Below are 13,344 nucleotides of genomic sequence, written 5' to 3'. Positions count from 1 at the left end.
CCCGTCCTGTAAGCCAGCCGAGGGTCCGTGCGCTGGGGAAGGGTGTCCACCGTGGCCCGGAGAGGCTCTCCCCGGCCTGGCTAGGGTTCGGAAGCTGGGCCCGGACCCGGGGCTTGTGCTCCGTCCCAGTGTCCCAGGGTGCGGGAGCCCCCCATTCTGCAAGCCAGTCGAGGGTCCGTGCACTGGGGAAGGGTGTCCACCGGTGCCCGGGGAGGCTCTCCCCAGCCTGGCTAGGGTTCGGAGGCTGGGCCCGGACCCGGGGCTTGTGCTCCGTCACAGTGTCCCATGGTGCGGGAGCCCCCCGTCATGCAAACCAGCCGTGGGTCCGTGCGCTGGGGAAAAGGTGTCCACCGGGACCCAGGGAGGCTCTCCCCAGCCTGGCTAGGGTTCTGAAGCTGGGACCGGGCCCGGGGCTCGTGCGCCGTCCGGCAGGCCCCGGGGTGTGGGAGCCCCCCGTCCTGCAAGCCAGCCGAGGGTCCGGGCGCTGGAGACAGGGGTCCACCAGGGCCCGGGGAGGCTCTCCCCGGCCTGGCTGCTTTCAGAAGCAGGGACCGGGCCGGTAAGCAGGGGTGGCTGGCTTTATCTGCTACACTGGCGGAGCGGAATTTTCTGCCCACCCCTAATGGTTTCCAGCCTTTCTTGGCACTAGATGAGTTGAATCTTTCTAACGGAGTAGAACAGAATATTAAGGCCCTCTTGCCATTTGGTAACATTAGATATTGCGCAAGTGTTCTATCGTTCAGAATAGATGTGCAGGGTTACTGTTCACACTATAATTTAGAAACGGTTTGTTCTTTTCATCCACCTTTTTAGTTTTAGCCTGCACAGGACTTGCGCTGTGTTTGTGAAATCTCTTATATTTAATATATCTTAGGATGGGGCTGTTATCAGTTCCCGTAGCTGAATTACTGTGTTCATTCGCTGTTGGTTTTTTGTTTACTTTTCATGGCTGCACGCATTGAAAAAAAGCTGTGTTACATTACTGCTCTTTTCATCGTGACGCCACCAAGGAGTATTAATTTGATCTCACTCTACATTTTATGTGGGCTTAAGTTCTTGAACTCGATTTTCTGACTTTGTTTTGGGCACTTATATTAGCATGCCTTCAAGAGCCCATGTGAAGATCTCAGCTCACTCTCTCCCCATATTGAAAGAATTGGACAACACTGGCATCTACTGGTTATCATTTAATTGAATATAAAAATTGCTCTTGCATACACCTAATGCATTTACCAGTGCTTGTTATTTTTTCCATTCAAATACACCTTTTTTATAGTTGCTACTTCAGTTAACTAGTAATCAATAAAAATGTAGGAACTGAAGATGCACTGCTTGAATCAGTGTGTACACTTGAGTCCTTTAAGTCCAATGATGCCACATATTCTCTCCCCTATCAGAGGAACACCTACCTGTGGAGAAACCACACAGAACGGGTTCCCGATGAGGAATTTGTCTACAGTCTTAAGGTTCAATACTGGTTGATGAACCCCGGTAGCATCTGTGCTAGAAACAGTATGAAGTGCACCTCTAGGTTGTTCTGCTGAAATGGTGTGCTGTAGTCCTAATAGCTGTTCTCCTTACCGGAGGTTCTGCAATCGTGGAAGATCACTGCTCAAATACCCAAACGGACCTATGGCCAGGGTCACTGGAATGATGCAACCCTGCATCTGCAGCGTTTTCCACGTAATTATGGATTTGCCACTTAATTCTTAATTCTTCATCTGCTGAATAATCTACAGACTTTAACAAAAAAAATGTTGGGATCTCAAACGAATCAAAAAGAGCCCTCTGCAAAGGTTGAATTGCCATCTTTCAATTGCTTATTACTGTATTTGGGTGCAAAATGGTACAAACAAGGCCATGTAGTAGTGCTATCACAAAATGTTCTGCATTAAACTGAATATTTTGCCTTTTCTTGCCACATAATTCAATCAATCCTATTGCATAATCAAACAGTGGAAATTTGACAAGAAACTTGTATGGGAGGCCAAAAGAACTGAAAATGAGAAGATATGGTTCCTCTTACAAACATCGTGATCCTCTAGAAATTCAAGAGAATTTTGGCAAAGATTAAGAAGCTGTTAACTCCAAACAATCCTCTACCCTCAAACCACCTAAACGCTACCATGTGGGAGACATAGTTAACCTCCTTGTACACAACAAACAACACCAACATTGGAACACTACTACCAAAGCAGTCCTGTTACTAAAGCAATTATTACAAACCTACACATCGACTACAATGGCAACCTAAGTGGATATTGATAACAAACAATCTGTAGGAACTTTGTCTGCTAAACTGGAAACAAAATCCATAAACTGAGCAAGAAAGGAGAACCTTCAAAGGATAATTGCTAAAAGTCCATAGAGTGCCTGCACCAAATAGGATCCCAGTAATTCTCTTCAAGACAAACTCCACTTTTTGGTTAGAATTACTAGCTAAGGTATTTGATAATTGCTACCTCTTTTTCTCTATCCCTCCATCCCAAACTGGGGTGGTGTAGTGAGTAAAAGAACGATAGATTTAACCCAGATCTCTTGACTGGGGGAGAATGTTTGATTTATTCAGCATTCCGTCCATCATTTGTTGCCGCAGCACTATCCTTCCATCCTGGCAGGATCTTACATCCACCCATTTCATTTCTACCTATTTCCTTGCGGTAGGGCTAAAATCGAAACACGGGCCTGGCGTAACCTTTTAGATGCCCACCCCTAGGACACTTGGCCCCTTTAACAGCATGGGTTGAAATAGGCACTTGCTGATTTTACGTGGTCCCTGTTCCTTCACCCTCATGAATCAGAGGATTCAGTGCATTGAAAGCTGCTCTGAGTAGTCAGTGCAAAGCTAAACAGACCCTTACCCTGTGCACAGGGCCTGTTTGTGAAGACGCAACCTCCATGTTGGGACAGGCCACTGGTTCATCTGAGATGACAGGCTCAGCATCGCAAATGTGTGGCTAGGATTTGGTGAAACTTGCCTAATTGTGTGATGAGGGGGCTGGACACAATACAAACCCACAAGAAAATGTCTCATTCAAACTCAAGCATCATATTTGTACTAATGTTGACATGTAAACTTGATTGCTCTCTTTTGAGATCTAAGCTACGTTTAAGGTCAATTTAGGGTCGATTTCTTACAAATGACTGAGGCAGAAGCCAAGCTTAGCACATCTGGAATAACGTGATTTGAATGAGCAAGCACATTGATCAATACATGACCTTATATGTGAATATTCTCACTAGGCCTCTCAAAACCACTGGTGAGGGGCATGTTGGCATGACTTGGCCGAGGATGCATGCCACAAGCTTTGAACAAAAGTTAACTTTCCTGAGACGTCAGGGAAGGATTTATGGGCGAGAACTGAGATTAAGTGCTGCAGATGTTAGAACAATCAGGGGTGTGACCCTCTGCACTGCAATCACAGTAATAGTTGTAAATTCTAAGTTCTAAATATTCATAGTGTAGTCCAAATACAATTCTTCATGGTGTCAGGATTCTGCAACAACAGCATATTATGTCTTGCAAAATATGCTATCCGCAAGCCAAAACGAATAGATTTTAAAAAACATAGCATACTCACAGTCCTGTTTGAAGAAATAGAAATAGATTTTTAAATGACCTTACATTAGTTTAGAAAGTCAGATTCGGAGAACTTTGTGTGTGGCAAAGCTACTATGGAGTACGAAGCACGTGTCTTATTGGTCGACAAAGTACAGATCCCGAATAAAAAAAATATGATGGGTGGATATTTACAGGCACAGAAGCGATTTAGAACTGCAGAAAATCCCATAGGTGGCTATAGGTGGTCCCAGCGAAGTGCCAAGGAGTTGACTCACAAAGTCAGATCCTTGTGGTCATTGGCAGTCATCCCCTGTACTTCCCCCAGTAAATGTACACCTGAAAACACAATCACAATACTTTCTTATTTTTTCTTAGCTTTCATTAATACTCCCAAGAACATATATGTGCAGATCTACTAACCTCATAGGTGTGAACCTACGACCCATGGAGTTACACACTTGTATGTGAATTCAATACAAGACCATATCAAGACCTTCAACACATTTCATTGAAACCTCTTACAGGTTAGTATGGGTCCATCTTTAACAGTGTGGATGGCTCCTTATTAGGGACAATTCCAAAAACAGGACGTCACCAAGGGTCCCATGGAGGTTAGAATAGGCCAGACGTGGTAAGTTAGCCTAGTTTTACAACAGTTGTGTTGTTTTACTACCTTCCTTTAAAGTAATTACTCCACTTACAAAGATACATTTTCCAAACAGCCAATTGCTATGTTTTTTTATGGACACGTCTAGCACAAAGACACTAGGCCGGATTCACAGTCATCTTGCAATGAGTAGGTCAAGCGTATTGCAATGTTGGCTCACACCTGGCAGGCTCCTAGACTTCAGGAGAAAGGTAGTCACAACAACATTTAGGTGAATTGGGCACATTGGTTTTATAAATTTAATGCAATGTCATATAGATGTACTGGTGCATTTCTACTTAAAGGAAGAATACAAATGAAATGAGCTTGAACCAAGGTTTCAAACTTTCTGAACATTAACTTGATTGTCTCTAGCTGAAGAGAAGCTGGGACATAACACATGTATTTGTAAAGCACACTTTTCACCCAAGGGTCTCAAGGCACTGAATAACAGATGTTTATTGTTACCCAACGGTACTCATTTTATCGGCCTCAGATGGATGAAAGGCTGAGTAGACCCACCAGGATTTGAACCTGTGACCACACTGTTAAACACAGGCCCCTGCAGTGGATGCATTAGTCCACTAAGCCACCAGACCTGGCATAGTGGAAAAATGTTATATCTGTTATCCTTCTACCAAATAACTAGCAAACGACGAGAAGGGCTTTTTAGGTTTCACCTGCACATCACTTGTGCTGTGCTTAAGAAATCTGATTTTAATATAAACGTAAAAGGGTTTCCTCTCTTTTCTGGCTTCTCATTGGTTCCTGTGCATGCTACTTACTTTTCCTCCATTTCTATTGGCTGTAGCATATTTTCCTGCATTTGCCAATGCTTATTCCTCCTCTGTTTCTCTTATCAGTTTACCGTAGTCGAAATACTGTTACCATCCGCTTTGGTGGAACTATTTTTTCATAAAGTTTAGCCTCTTTTTGCTTTTTACTCTTGTAGCATATTTATATAACAATTTATCCCATGGATAAATTAAGTGATTTGCATAGAATCACAAGATGTTGCGCCACCGAGACTCAAACTGGGATCACCAGTACTCAAGTCAGCAGTTCTGGCCACTGTGCTACATGCTCTCCACTCCCATGTTATTTGTCAGGGAGCTCTTTCCTTTTCCCGGCCGATGACTGATGAAAACAGCTCTTTATTCATCACATAGGCGAAACCGATGCATTACCAATGCTTGTTATATAAACTTGTTAGAGAGCAACAATACTTCATAAGACAATATCTTTGTAAGGCTTGGCTTACAATTGCTGCATTAATCCTTTCAATTGCTGCATTAAGCATGTGCAGAAATATGAATGGGGCCTGCTACATTGATGTGTCATAATTACGATGCACAGCAGCTTCAATGTGTAATTTATTTATATTTTTATGTGTGCCATGTTCCAGTAACATTCTTTAAACCCTTGGCTGTTAAGCCTTTTCCCCTTTGAATGCTAAGCCCTTTTTTTGGCTATTAAGGGTAGTTCGCACATAGGCATCTATAACGTTTTCTCCACATACGGTATTCACACCAAATCGGCACCCTTTTTTCCGATATCCTGGGGATTCCAAAAGTACTCAGGGTTTGTGGATACCCCTGGAGAGGACTGTGAAAACTGCCAAAATATAGCTACATTTGGGGGCTTTTGGGAAAAAAGGAAAAAAGTCCTCTGCAAAAAAAGTATACTTTTTTTTCCGAATCATGGCATCAATTAAAGGTTTGCTGTGTTAAAGTCTGCATTTCCCCAGCTTTCAGAAACATGCAGGGCTGAATCATAAAACCAATTCTTTTTTCCACAGTTTTGGCATTTTTTAAAGAGGTAGTGCAGTTTTCCTACTTTTTGTGCTTTCAACCACTTCTAGTTTGTGGTGAAAACCAGGGTGAAACCCATGGGTGATCCTGGAAAGCTATACATTTCTAAAAAGTAGATAGAATTCTGAGTTCCGCAATGGGTCATTTGTGTAGATCCCTCAAGGTTTTCCCAAGGAAACGAACTGTTGAAATAAAAATGAAATTGAAAATGAGTAGTAAAAAAACATACATTTGTGATGACATTTTCATTTGTAACTTCTTGCCATAATGGCCGACCTACAAAAGTAATATACCATTATGTCCACTATACCCTTTTGGTTGTGGAAATATGTATAGTTTGAAGGTTTTTCAAGTACCGAAGGTACCCAGAGCCAACAACTGAACTACACCTTACAATGGTTTTTCATTGTGTACTGGGTATAGAGCAATTCATACAGTAAAATATAAAGTCTGAAAAATGTGCATCAAGGAAACCTGAGTATTTCTGAAATAGACACCAGATGATCTTAGAAGCAGTGGTTATTTGTACATATCTGAATTTATTGGTACCCATACTAGCATGTGATTCAGAGGGCATGTTTCCAATGTTTTCTTTCTTACTCTCTGGCTTACATTTGGAATGCGCAAATGCAGAGAAATACAATGGGTAATAACAAATGTTCTATTATTCTGTATTTCTACATGGCTACCAATAAAAAGGGTACATAACTTGTGTGGGTAGGCCTAGTGCCAGCAACAGGAAAGGGCCAAAAATGCAATATGGGCACATCACATTTTTCCACAGAATACTGACCCTTTTTCTTGCAATTTGGCTAGCAGTGGATTTTGGGCCATAGCTCAGCTAACACCTTGGAAAACCTAGCAAACCGGCACATTTTTTAAAACTAGGCTTACCGGGGAATTCAGGGTGGAGTGTCATGTGTGGTTTGCACCGGGTTTCTTACCCGGAAGCCCTTGCAAACCTCAAACTTTGACTAAAACACATTTTCCCATATTTCTGTGATGGAAAGTTCTGGAATCTGCAAGGAGCAACACATTTCCTACCATCTACCAGTTCTACAAGTCTCCCAATAAAAATGGTAACTCACTTGTGTGCATTGGGCTAGTGTCTGCAACTGGAAAGGTACCAAAACACAATTTGGACCCATCGCATTTTTCCACTGAAAACTGACTCTTTTTTGCAATGTGGCCAGCTGTGGATTTTGGGCCCTAGCTCAGCAGGCACCTATGAAACCTAGCAAACCTGAACATTTCTGAAAACTAGACAACCAATTGAATCCAGGGTGGAGTGACTTGCGTGGCTCCACCAGTTTTTCCCACCCAGAAACCCATGCAATCCTCAGATTTTGACAAAGACATATTTTCCTCATATTTAGTGATGAAAAGTTCTGGAATCTGCAAGGAGCATCATATTTCCCACCACCTACCATCACACCAAGTCTCCCATTACAAAATGGTACCACACTTGTGGGGGTTGTGCTAGTGGCCGCGAAAGGAAAGGCCCCAAATCAACAACATGGGTACATTATCTACTGAAAATTGACCCTTTTTTTGCAATGTGCCTAGCTATAGATTTTGGGCCCTAGCTCACCAGGCACCTATGGAAACCTAGCAAGCCTACACAATGCTTTAAACAAGACACCCTGGGGAATCCAGGGGCGGGTGGTGTGTGGCTCTTACCACATTTACGTTTCCAGAAGCCCTTGCAATCCTCAAACTTTGGCTAAAACAACACATTTTTCTCATATTTCTGTGATGGGAAAGTTCTTGAATCTGCAAGGAGCAACACATTTCCTACCACCTGCCATTCCCCCATTTCCCTTAATCAAAATGGTACCAACTTGTGTGCATAGGGCTAGTGGTTGTGACATGAATGGCAACAAAACACAACTTGGACAGATCACATTTTTCCACTGAAAACTGACCCTTTTTTCCAACGAGGCTAGTTGTGGATTATGGGCCCTAGTTCAGCAGAAACTTAGGGAAACCTAGCAAACCAGCACCTTTTTTACAACTAGACACCTGAGGAAATTCAAGGTGGGGTGACTTGCATGGCACTACCCAGATCTTCTTACCCCCAAGCCCTTGCACTCCCCAAACTTTGACAAAAAAAACTTTCTCACATTTCTTTGATGGAAAGTTCTGGAATAGTATGAAGCAACAGATTTCCTACCACCTACCATTTACCCAGGTCTCCTTTCAAATATAGTACCTCACTTGTGTGGGTAGGGCTAGTGGCTGCGACAGGAAAGGCACCAAAACGCAACATGGACACATCACTCTTTTCTACTGGACACTTCCCCTTTTAAAATATATATGTATGGCTAGCTGTGAATCTTGGGCCCCAGCTTAGCCAGCACCTAGGGAATTCTAGCAAACCTGCACATTGTTGACAACTAGACACATGGGGAAATCCAGGGTGGGGTAACTTGCCTGGATCTACCAAATTATCTCACCCAGAAGCCCTTGCAATCCTCAAACTTTGACTAAAACAACATGTTTTTCTCACATTTATATGATGGAAAAATTCTGGAGTATGCAAAGGAGCAGCATACTTCCTAACACCTACCAATCCCCCAAGACTACCAATAAAAATATGTTACCTCACACGTGTGGCTTCTCCTAGTGACCGCGATAGGAACAGATCAAACCAAGGTCAAAGATGCTCATTGACCTAAGTTTGATCCGTTCCTGTCACGGATACTAGACTCAGCCTCTCAAGTGGGGCAGCATTTTCATTATGACAAGTGCGGTAATGCTGGGTGGTAGGATTTTGTGGATTCCTTCTGATTTTTGAAGAATATGTCACAGAAATGCACAGAATACGTGCGATTTTAGGAAAAGTTTTAGATTTGAATGCCACTGTGTGCAAGAAAACTTTGTGGGGTCCATGAGAGGCACACCACTGTGTACTCTCCTGGGAGTTTAGTTTTCACAAATGCCTGGCTTTGGTAGGTTTCCCTGGTTGGCAGCCGAGCCCAGGCCCAAAAACTGCAGGCTAACCCTTTTGTTGATGTTTCCACATTGCGTCTTGGACCCCGCCCATTTGCCGGCGCTAGGCCCACCCACACCGGTACAGTACCATTTTTATCGGGAGACATGTGGGAACTCTTGGTGGCAGGACATTTGCATCTCCCTGCAGATTACAGCACTTTGAGTTACAGAAATATGAAGATTAAAAGGGCTTCTGGGTAAGAAAACCTTTTGGGATCCACACAAGACACATCACCGTGGTGTCCCTTTTGGTGTCTAGTTTATGAAAATATCTGAGGTTGGTAGATTTTCCCTAGAAACAATGTACACTCTGGCAGAGAAAGACAGAAAAGACAAATATTACTGCACCACCATCAACTAGTCAAGTACACACACAAGGTGGTTGGATTTGGCACAAGGGTGAGTGAGAGGTTCAAAATGTAAATTTTATTAACTAAAGATTTCACAAAAATTAAAACATAGAAATCACTGTTAATACGATTATTATAATTTTCCAATACTGAACCAGTGACTCATAGCACAAGAGCTGTAAAGCCACTACAAGGCACCAACCACTTTATAGGCCATTGACACAACTTTCATGCATCATACACACAAAACCATTCACACTACTAGCCGCGGGCTAGGCACATTACAACATTCACATCAACAAACAGAGCCATTCCATGGCCCATCACTTTCATATGGCCACAGAACTGACACAGCAATCACAGCGCCTGGCAGCTGGTGGAGTGAATGGACTGGCATTTGGTTGCCAGTGTGTGTGTAGTGACCAGCAGCAAGTCACTATACACACACATATACACACACACACTGGCAGCCAAACGACTCTCCTTTCGTACTCCCATTCAGACATGGTCTATATATCTCCAATAAGGAAAGTCTTTTTTGGGTGTTGGAGGAATTCAGGAAAGTGGCAATCTTTCAATCTAGCCACATCCTCCACAACTCTGACTCTAGGAAGACTTGCCTGCTCAACTGCAACAAGGCTGCCTATTACAGACTGCAGAAACTGTAAAAAAAATGAATCTTGGCTTCTGGAGAATGATCTTTAAAAACAACATAAGCATTGAAGGATGGTAAATTAAAAAGATGAACAAACTGCTTCTTGTACCAGATATAGGACTTTCGAGCAGTATTATAAGGCTCCAACCTTTGTCCACTCTATCTACACCTCTCATGTGCTAGTTGTGGTCTAGAATGTACTGTGGTTTGCATACGTCTGCAACCTAACTCCAAACAGTCACATGTGTAGTGCTTTCATCATGAACAGTTGTGAGCATGTGGACATCTCCTCTGTCTGAAAATTTCACAGCAAAAAGTTCATTACTACACAAAGCACTGCTCGCTTCACTTTCAAACTTTTTACACACAAGCTCTTTAGGGTAACCTTTACAGGTAGAACGGATTTTGCCACATGCCTCAGTGCTCACTCTCCGCAATTCTTAAAATAATTGCACACCTTTGTAGAAATTATCCACGTATAAATGGTATCCTTTGTGAAAAAGTGCTCTGGCACAAGTTTCCACACAATTTTCTCCCTGATTCCAAAGATGGAAGGACAACCGGGGGGAGAGGAGGTCAGTTGATGAATCCATACCTGTGTACACCCTGAAATTATACACATATACACATATCCAGTGCCACTTTCAGACAGCATATACAGCTTAATACCATAACGCTCTCTCTTGTGGGCAATGTATTGTCTGAAAACCAAACGTCCATTGAATAAGACTAGAGACTCATCCACCGATATATCTTTCCCTGAAACATAAATCTCTGAGAAACGATCTACTAAATTTTCAATGACAGATCAAATCTCGAAAAGACAGTCATCAATGTGGGTGATCTTGTGGCAATGCTGTAGCATTATCCCCAAAATGAAGCATATGCTGCAGAAGCAAATACCGATCTCCACTCATAGTCGCTGGAAATATAGGAGTTGCCGTCAAGGGATTAGTAGACCAATATAAAGACAGTGATAGCTTCCTCATCATTTCCATCAGGAAAGTAAACCACAGAACTGCTTAATCTCATGGAGATTTGTGGGAGTCCACCAAGTAGCCCTGGAGTGGGTACTGTTGTCCCCCCAAAAAATGTTATGCATACAAATTAGTCTGCTCAACAATACCATCCAAAAACACATCATCAATAAACAGTTGGAAGAAACTGATAGGCAAAAAGTTCTCTGTATTGACCGTACACCCTGGAACACCGCTAAAGGCCAGCAACACAGGTTGCACCATGTTAGGGGCCACCCAAGGTTCAGAACTTCCATTGGAAGCCTTCCAGCCCCTGGCTGCAGTCCAGCTTGCTCTTGCTGCACTGCCAGCATATCACTGTCCTCCTCTAAAAAAAGTCACATATCAGCACTAATAATTAATTCATCATGTAATGATTCCTCTTAAATAGAGAATTCACTGCCAGAATCTTCAAATTGGTCCCCTGTCTCAGAGCCATGTACAGAGGCAGATTAAAAAAGCAAACCAACGGCCTGCTGGGCGGTCCACTTGTAGGCAGCCATTATCCTACTTATGAAACTAACACAACCAACGAAACAACACTAAACAACACTGTGCCAAATTAGAAATCAACAAATTCAGCTGTATCAAACAGTAAATATAACTATTGACATATAATGATCTGGAAACAACTATCAATGTAATCAATATAATGAACTTAATACTCTGAAAATATACCTCTCATTCGCCACAGACAGGTAGACTGAGGATCAACTGCACCTACTCAATACAGACACAGCAATCACCAAAATATCCAACTAGAAAGAAAACACAAAACAAAATACACCCAGGATAACATAATACAGATCTTGCACAAACCTAAATGAATTTGAAAAGAACATAAATCATAAGCTAAATATGCTACAATTATTACAACCGTAAAAAAAAACATTCAGGTAGGGCAATGATACTAATTTGAAGTAAATATTACCAAAAAGTTTCCTTACCAAACAAATACAACTACACAACCTGCAGATCTACCAGTGAAACTACAAGCAGGAGTCGCCACCAAGAAAACAAAAGCTTTGCATTACAATAAAAAGAAGAAATACATTATGATCGCAAATGATGACAAGAAACAAAGAAGTTCACATCATAAAACACTAAAGATAAGCACCACAAATGCCCGAATTGCTCCAAAGGGTGACACAAAGCAAAGGCAAGAAATTGGCACCCAAGAGGTGAGTGACCCTTACCTCAGGCACCAGCCAAAAACAAGTCAAACACTAGTTCATACTTACCACCATCGGCAGCAAAACTCAGAAATCCTAAAAAATGGCTGATGGATGAATTATTTTAGATGAATTATTTTTAAGATCTGCTGCTTAACCCATCAAGTTTTATATGGAAATAGGCCTTCCTACCTATCGTCAAAGCTCACCTGTTACTTCACTCCAAATCTTTTAAGATCTTCCGACAAAGCATTGTTCAGGGCCCCTAGGGTCAGGAAGTCCTGGTCAGGGGGCAGGTCGTTCTCTTTCCTAGCTCTATTCTATTGAAATAAGCTGCCTCTTCAAATGCGAATTTGCAAGGACCATTTAAAATTTTGGAAATTACTTAAGACTAACTTATTTTAACTGCTTTAGTTCTGCTGTTTCCTGGCATCCGCACCGAGATACGCCTCCAGGGGGATTCACGCGTGTAATACATTTTAATAACATAACATTTAATAACATGTTTTATTTACCTGCATGTCTTTCCCCACATGCTTTAGTTATGCCTCATAATGTCTTGCCTGCTGCTCCTTGTGTCAGGTTTACTTTACAATTATCAACAGTGTGTTAGTTAAAATGTCTATGAAGGAGATTTCATTGGTGCTGTGACATGTCAATGTGTGCTCAGGGGTTTCTTTTTATGTTATAAACTACCTCATCCTACCGGAGCCACCTCCTAGTTTTCATTATTGGGTTACTATATTTTTGCAGAAGAGTTTTTGCTGTCATGCTCTGGAGTACCAGGCACAGGATTTAAGCAGTTCGTAGCACTCTACTCAGCTGTAGATGTCACCACTCACCACAGGGAGAATTTTACATATACCCACAGCTTCCTGAGAGGGTGTACAGCAGTTGGATTACTTGCTGCTGTCTGCAAAGTGAAACTGTGGGCATTTACCATTCTGTGTGCCTCTGGTCACTGTCTGGTTTTGGAGTGACAGGAGCTGGGGATGTGCATTCACTCTAGACAGTCACAAGGGAAGTTGAGGTGTGCCCTGCCTTTCCTGGGTGACTCATAGCCAGGCTGAATAGATCTGGTCTGCATTTAGAGTGGTGGGGGGAGTTTCACTAGTATCTGAATAGGCTGTGTCTCCTT

This window comes from Triturus cristatus, chromosome 5_2 (genome assembly GCF_964204655.1).
Source record: "Triturus cristatus chromosome 5_2, aTriCri1.1, whole genome shotgun sequence".
Lineage (NCBI taxonomy): Eukaryota > Metazoa > Chordata > Amphibia > Caudata > Salamandridae > Triturus > Triturus cristatus.
Note: the sequence above shows the minus strand (reverse complement) of the source record.